This window comes from Lytechinus variegatus, chromosome 6 (assembly GCF_018143015.1).
Source record: "Lytechinus variegatus isolate NC3 chromosome 6, Lvar_3.0, whole genome shotgun sequence".
Lineage (NCBI taxonomy): Eukaryota > Metazoa > Echinodermata > Echinoidea > Temnopleuroida > Toxopneustidae > Lytechinus > Lytechinus variegatus.
Window position 1 is genome coordinate 32,518,521 of NC_054745.1, and position 8,833 is coordinate 32,527,353.

Sequence of the window (8,833 nt, forward strand, 5' to 3'; positions counted from 1 at the left end):
CAAAAATATTGATAATGCACGAAGGTGAGGTAGCTGATACACCATTTAATTACAAAACCAGCCCGGGATACTAACCAATCTCTAACCTTTATTGATCATATATTAGTAATGTTAATCATTTACCCGAGTCGGGAATTATTTTGTCTGATATCTCAGACCATTTTCCGATTTTAAACAGTCCCGTTAAGGTTAACAAAAAATATTCCCCGTAGCAAAAGTTCCTGATAGTAGCACCTAATGATATAGAAATATACAAATACCATTAATAATATATTCACCACACACCTATAGACACGTACCATTAGTCAATAAATGTTATTTTGAAAAAAATCAAAGACTCACTTGGATATTGAAATTAACATTGCGGTCGATAAATCACAGGAACCATTTATACGCCGATAAAATAAATTGTTCTGAGAAGTCGCATCACAAATACATTATGTATAACAATACTCTTAGAAAAAAAAATCGCGCAGCGATAAACGAAAATACTTTACAAACCAGTTAATTCGTTCCAATCACCATGTAAATATATCATGGAAAACTATAAGCAATGGCTTGAATAAGCATGGCATAGGATCGCAACTTAAAATACTGAAACGCGATGAAGTCGAAATTCATTATTCTCTTCGGATAGCTGACATATTCAATCAATACTTTTCAAAGATTGGAACAATTTTTGACAGCAATATACCATTAACACAAAATGAATTTACTGATTTCATCCACCTACCAAATCCTAATTCTCTTTTTCTATTACCAGTACATTGGAATGAAATAAGAGATACAGTGAACAACTGAAATATATAAATGAAAAAGAGCTGGTATTGATGCTATTGTCTTAAAGAATGCTATAGAATGCATCGTTGATCCATTAAAACACATATTTGATCATTCATTAAGTATAGCGTCGTGCCAGACAATATGAAAGTATCTAAAATAATTCCAGTGAACATAAATGAATGAAGATAAATGAATAATGTATGTAACTATTTACCGTTATCTGTATTGCCTGCTGTATCAGATGTTCTGAAAGGATGATTTGTACAAGACTGCGATGTTGTTGCATGGATATAATATAATTTCCGAAAGCAGAATAGCCTTAATATATAATTATCGTAATAAGAAATCACTTTAAAAGGCTACGCTCAACTTAATTACTAAAACACATAACGACTTCACATAGATAATAATCTCATGGTAAAAAATATCCGTTTTCACCCAAATACCAATTTTGACACATTTGTGCCTTTTATTTAGCCTGCCCCCGTGCGTTCCCACCCTCGTAACAATTGAACAGCAACTGTGTTTCTAATCCCTTTGCCTTCCATCAAGCTTGCCCTCTTCCGGTTTTTCCGGCTTATTATATACATTATTCTTTTTTTGGATTAACGAACCTTCGGACTAACGAGCCTTATTTCGTTTTCGGACCTTCGGAATTACATGTACAACACTCAATTCGTTTCGGACTACCGAACCCCTTTTTTCGGATTAATGCACCCTCGGAAAAACAAACCTTCGGAATCGCGGACTTCAACCATATTCGTAATATGTCTTCATGCCCAAACCTTAAATAAAACCTAAGTCATTCAGGAGACAAGGTCAACACAACTTGCGATCTTCTTTTTAGCACGAGTAATAGGGAATATGTTTAGTCAGTATATGCAGACCTCTTTAGTGACCGAATGAGCCACAAAAGTAGAGTGGCCAGATAGACAAGATTGAGCAAAGGTTTTTAAAACGTGCAAGTGAGAGAAAAAGGCGTGCAAGAAAAATAAATCCTTTTAATATGAAAATTACCCAAACGAATTGGATAGACTTTATCATACTATTGAGAACATCATCTTATATTTCACTATCGTCTTATTTCCTTTCCTTTCTATTGTTTCTCCATGTCGTATTTTTTACGGGGCTGTGACTATTACCCAAGTACCCCCATCCCATTCGCTACGCCAGTGAACCACTTTTCATTAGCAGATTTGTTGGACAGCAAACAAAATGGTGCTAAGTTGATGCAACAAAACTTATTTTATAGATGACGTTTGGATTTTCCCTTGGTTTGAAGTTATACCCCAGCAATGCTTAGCTAAAACATATTTTATTTTTGGGGAAAATTACACTAAAGATATAGTCCTGTAGTTATTTATTACCTTTTTGTCACCCTTTCTGAAGTTTGAACTAATTTTAGAGACGTTCAATTTATCAGGAAAAATGTTTTTCATCAATCACTAGTTGAAAATATAACATTTATAATGGATTGTCTATGGAAACAATTATTACATTTACGATTTAGAGCCTTCTAAAGGGACAAACGATTATTGCACAGGTCTTTAAAATTACAAAGAAAAACATTAAACGCCTCATTTTGGTTTTCGATGACAAAATACAGACCAGTCATGCATGTACAAAATTGATGAGAAAGTGATTGAGTTAAATTGCATTTGTGGTAACGATCTCAAAATGACCTTGACAGAATCCATGAAATTACACCAGAGTGTTTATAGTTATACAAAACAAATATGTGCCAAATAGGTCTGGAAAAAATGCGTAATTGCTGAGAAACGAGAGAAATTTGCGCGCAATTCCATGAAACGTCCGTTTTTTCCTAGCAATAATAATAGACTTGTTTTTTCTGTGTTAGTGATCTTCGGGCTTATCGATTTTGAGCTGAGATTTCATGATTTTGAAAAAAGATTTTAAGTTTTCATTAATATACTTGATATTATTCGGAAAAATAATCTTCACTTAAAAGACTTCTCATGAAATAATTGTTAGTGCAACTACTTTTTTACCTTTAAAGTTATTATTTGGTAATTTTGATATTTTTAGTCAAGAGTAATAAGGAATATTATACAAAGGGGAAATAAAGAACTTGAACCAGGTTTCTGTGAAACCACTATTTGAACATTGGGTGCCCAAAACTAGATATTTAATTCACATTATACATGCACATGCTATATGGAAATTTATTGGCTAAGCTCTGGGTATTCATATCTAATGTAGAGTAAAATAACGAAACGTTCAAGTTTGAATTAATATTTATTATCAAGAGAGTATATTCAGAAGTATTCACAGCTATTAACATCCCTGAACTGCTGAAAGCTTCATAAAAAAATTGGCTCGTCAATTAGAGGAAAAGAAGATTCATTAATATTCTGATTAAACTGTGATTTGAATTGAGGATGTGGAGTGGCCGCTTCTGAATCCATACTGACTTTTGTAAAGAACATTATGCTTATTAAATAAATGATAAGTCTATTGTATATATGCACCTTCCCAAAATTTTGGTAAATCAGGAAGAACGGCGATTGGTCGATAGTTTTTTTATGTTTTCCATATCGTCCTTTTTATTTATCTGTGTTACTTTTGATATTTTTATATTATATCACATGGAGGTAAACCTTGCTGAAGACTACTATTTAGAAATGTATTTAATGAAGATTAACAATAACATTGATTGGTAGTTTAATTACTTCCAATGAAATAGAATCAAGGCCAGATCTGGATTTTTTTTTCATTTGTTTTACAATTTCGAAATTTCATGACATGTAATTGGTTTAAAAAAACATAAAAACCAGTAAAGATTCTTCAGGTATGTGCTAAATCCGATATTATGATCATAAGTCATGATTTTATTCTGTAATTTACTAACAATCGCCATATGCATGTTATCTTTTATTTGTTTTCATTTTCTTTGAGACTCGATATATTTGTTTTATTATTGTTTCTTTTAAGAAATGTATTTGTTAATTTCCACATTGTAGTCATATCATTTTTTTTACGCCATGAAATGTGTGTAGATGAATAATGTGATAGAGCATTTTCTTTTAATTTCAAAAAACTTCGAAATTTTGTGTATTTCTAGTTCATTGTTCATGGTCACGAAGCTAAATCATTAAGTTATGTAGGTCCCAAACAATGGAATGAGATTCCCCAAATGAAATATAAGTTCACAATTTATATCTTCCTTTAGAAAACAGTACAAAATTTTTCTAGTGAATGATTATTAATTTTCGCAGTTGATATCAATGCATTACTTGTACCCTATCTACCCCCCCCCCCCCACTTTGATTCGAGTCTTTTTGTATTCTTGTTTTTTTTTTCTCTGTCCCTTTTCCTACATTGCATTTACTACAACGATATGATGTTGTCTTTTTACTATGTTTTGGCGATCCAGCCTTACAGATTTTTGATAACCTTCATGGAAAGCCACGCAATGCATTATATTATCTAATCACATTATTTGATGTTTCTTTGTATTTTTATCCTATTTTGCAAAATTGACGATTGAATTGAATTGTGTGAGAATGGACTTAAGATGTACTAGTTTTATAAATGTTTTCGTCTTGTACATTTTTTTATGCAAGGTTTGTTTTCAGTATTCTTGACATGATTATTTTTTTGTAGTGGAAAATAATCCTTGTACAGAGGAAGACATTTGCTTAAAATAGAATTACATGAGTCCTCAATGTTATTGCACGTACATGTATTATTCAAGTCAGTGTCAAGTAATTCTTCCGAATATTTCAAAATGATTGTCTCGCTAGTTAATATTTTAGAAATAAATGTAATATCTTCAGCATCATTTTTTCATAAATGAAAATGTATCTGTCATCAATAAAGATACTGACAAATCATCAGGTATATCATCAGTTCTGTGTTGATAAATATATTTTCCAGTGGAAGACGAGTGACTGAAATAAGATGAGGTGAAGACTTGGAAAAAAAATCTGTCATCTTACTTTATAAAATTTTCGCTCGCGCTTCGCGCTCGCATATTTTAAATATCAAGTTTGGAAGTCAATATACAAAACATATTTCACCTCGGAAATCAAACTTTGTATGATTTACAAATTGATTTTGTAAAAGTGCTCTGTAAAAATGTCAGCTTTATGGTCTGAATATTAACATTTTATGCTCGCGCTGATTTTGATTTATCAGGTACCTATTATTTTCGTGTATTCCATAATGTTTTTAAAATATCCCTTTTCAGGTCTAATTGTCAAAACGTATCAGCTAGCGCTGCACGCTCGCAATTTGATTGGCGAGTTATGTATGTCTCAATATTGTTTATACACCAAACTTATCATGACAGTTTATCAAAAATTTTGGCTCGCAATTTGCGCTCGCATTATTAGTTAAAATATATTAACTGATGTATCACATGTATAATTACAAAAGTGCTTGAAATTTCCAGTCCTTAGGCCATTATATCATCAGAATTCGCGCCCTCAGGCATTAATGAATAATATATGAATTCAATAATTAAATTGTCCCTTTTGTATCTTCTCGCGCTTAGCAAAAGGAATAGGAAGAGAGTCATCATTTTCATATGATGACATGTCCCAAGGATGTCTCAGTCTATGTCAAAATTCAAAGTAATAATGAAAAAAGCCATATCCACCTCACAATTTTCCTATAAAGTGCTTGAAATATAGAGCAGAAATTGATTCTTTATTTCAGATTGGAAGATCAAATAGTTACGCTCGGGCTTCGAGCTCGCTTCGGTTTTTATGATGAAAGATTTTTTTAAAATGCCTAGATACTGTAGGTCCAGATAATAAAACACGCGCGCGCATATTTATTCAGATACTCAACTTATTGTCTATTTAAATCATTATCCAATTTCAGATCACAATGTCAAATATTTTTTGCCTCCGCCTTGAGCTCGCATTATTGATGTAGGAAGATCACCTACATAATTACTCATTCTGTTCATGATTTCCAAAACATGAACAGTGTCCAATTTTTAGGTCTAAATCTCGATTTTTCCGCTCGCGCTTCGCGTTCGCATCAATTACTTTAGCTATCCTGTTCACGATTTAAAAAAATGATTACAATTTTTCATTCTCTATGAAAAAATGTCAATTTTTCAGCTCGCACTTTGCGCCCGCATTATGAAAGTAATGAAGATCCCAATTAATCATTATTTTCATGATGTACAAAACTTGAATAGAGTGTCTCGTTCAGTAGGTCTAAATCTCGAAATTTTTGCGCACGCATGAATTGTTTAGTTATATACCTATCCTGTTTAAGTTACAAAAACTGCTAAGAATTCCAATTCTTTAGGTAAAAAATCAACTCGCGCTTCGTGCTCGCATTATTTAATTTTATTTAAATATGTAACGTCTTCATGGCTAACTGCAAGCAGTCTTTAAGAGGTACTTTTTTCCATCAGTTCATTTCTGCTCTTCGCGTTTGTAATAATTTTTTTGTTACATATACACATCTTTTCCAGGATTACCCAGAATATTCAATTTTTAGGAAGAAACACACATTTCCCAGAAACATCACGCTTCACGCTCGCATTATTTAAATAAGGATTATGATATTGTAAATCTATATTGGTAAAGCAAAGAAGTGACTATTAGGACTACCCCTTCAAAGAAACCAAAACTCATCTCCGAGTGGCCGATCGGGGAAAATATGGATGAAAAAATCCGGACCACCCCCCCCCTATTGGCGATGCCTGGATCCGCCCCTGCAACCGGGTAGCATGGGTAGGGAATAGGTCAACTTAATGGCCATGGCACGCAGGCCTTCCCTCCCACACCTGATTTGGTGAACCAAGATTGCATATAAGACACTTACAGAATGGAATAACATGATAGTATAAAACAGGTAGGTTACACAAAAAGGGAAGCAACTTATGATTGACATAACCATAACATAAAAAAGATAGGAGGAACACATTTTTTTTTATTTATATGATTGAGCCAGAATTAGGGAACAGTTAGAATAAATAACCATACAATGCATGAGATTAAAGATATAACATAATCCGAATATTGGACACCGTTTAGAAAATAAAAAATGAAGCTTGAAGATGTGTTGTGGATCTTTAGACATATATTGATTTATATTTTAATCTAACTGGCACTTTAGGGTACATGTATCTCTCTTGAGGACACCCAGAACATGTTCATTGTTTTCTGAGACTATTTCGACTTTGCATTCAGAGGGCAGGGCTTCCCATACTATGGGATATCTGTGAATTGCAGTCTGATGGAGTCTCTCTGTTCTTGCCTTAAGTTTACAAATCTAACATCTACCTGATAACACCTTAATCATGTTAATGAAGTACTAGTTTTGTTATTCTGAGGTAGAAAGAGTTGCTCACCATAAAATTCGTGATAAATCAACATTATCACAGCAACCTCGTGTCAACAAGTCTAAAATAAAATTATCAAGATTAAAACGTCCATAATGACGGGTGCTTACTTTATTGGATATAGTTAATCTTCCTCGTCAATACAGTGTTGGCAAATTGCTTTGAAATCTCAAAATAATAACTTCAGCAAAATATCTATTAACCATAGAATGGGAAAAATTTAATGAGCAACCTGTTGACAGAAGATTTGACGAGATTGTCATAAGGTCTTCTTGGATACTGATTTTGTTTTCCCTTTGAGAAGCTTTCTAGCAGTGATGACCGTATATCAGACTCTGTAGGAGCAGAACTTTTACAATTACAAGTAAGCCCTTCTCATACATGTAGTTATGCTTCATGGGAGGTAAACGCATGTAAACTTCTATTGAATCAGCTTTATATCTATACAGCACTCACAGTGTCAAGATATTGAGGCGAACTTTTGTTATAATCAGTTGCGTGGTCATGATCACTATGTAGATTATGATCATCCTCATCCTCATCATAATCACCATCATCATCATCCTCCCCTTCCTCATCATCATAATCATGAGAAATATAATCATCATCATCATCATCGTCATCACCATCATCATCACCATCACCATCATCATCCTCCTCCTCATCATCATGATACTCATCATCACCATCACCATCATCATCCTCCCCCTCCTCCTCATCATCATGATAATCATCAGAATCATAATCATCATCATCAACATCGTCATCATCATAATGATAGTCATTATCATTGTTATCACCCTCACAGGGATCATCTACATCATCATTATCATGATTATCGTTTATTTGGATGTTTCCAATAAAAAATAGTAATTCAACTTTAAAGCATCTTACCTGTCACGGACTTAATCGATAAGCATAACTCAAAACTCCAGGTAGCAGAAACAGTTCCAACTCAAAAGAAGAAGTCGCAGCTACCAAAAATGTTCCCCGTTCCTCAGCTCCGGATTCGAGATTCTAAAGCAGTGTGCAGTTGGCCACCAAATAAATATCGTTACACATCAACAAACACCCATGGTAGTGTCGTATTTAAAATCAGCGAACTTAATTAGCTAAGAGTCATAAAAGTAGTACACTACTTGCAGTCGAGTTTGATCTATAATATACATTATGTAAAAATTACAGGTGCTGTCTTCTGTTAAACAACACTATGTTTGTTGTGCAAAGAAAGAAAGACAAAAGTAAAGGGATGTAGTATGATACAATCATACATCTTCAGATTTGTTCTTTAAGCTGTCAAAATTTCGAAGAAAATTAGATTATCATTTCAAGCATTACGTCTTTGCCCTTGCTGGTTGCTTCTTAGAAATTATCTCTTAAACGTCAAGAAACTCTGCACCTCATTATTTGCGACTAATTACGCCACTTACCAGCATTAAAATATTAGTAGGAAAAATAATAACATCGTGGCTCCACAGTTCTAAAGTTTTAAAAAAAGATTGTGTTTAATTAAGTGTACATTTTACTTGTCAAACAATAGTTGGTTCGATCCATGCTAGCATGGTCTTAGTAGCCAATCAACTATCACTGCCTTGTTAAATATTACTGATGATTTGCTAATAAAATTAATCAAGGTGATGTTGTTGTTATCGTTTATACCCAGAGAAGAAATTTGATTTAAACTCGCCTATGTTATTGTTAAAAATATCTTACTTTGGACTT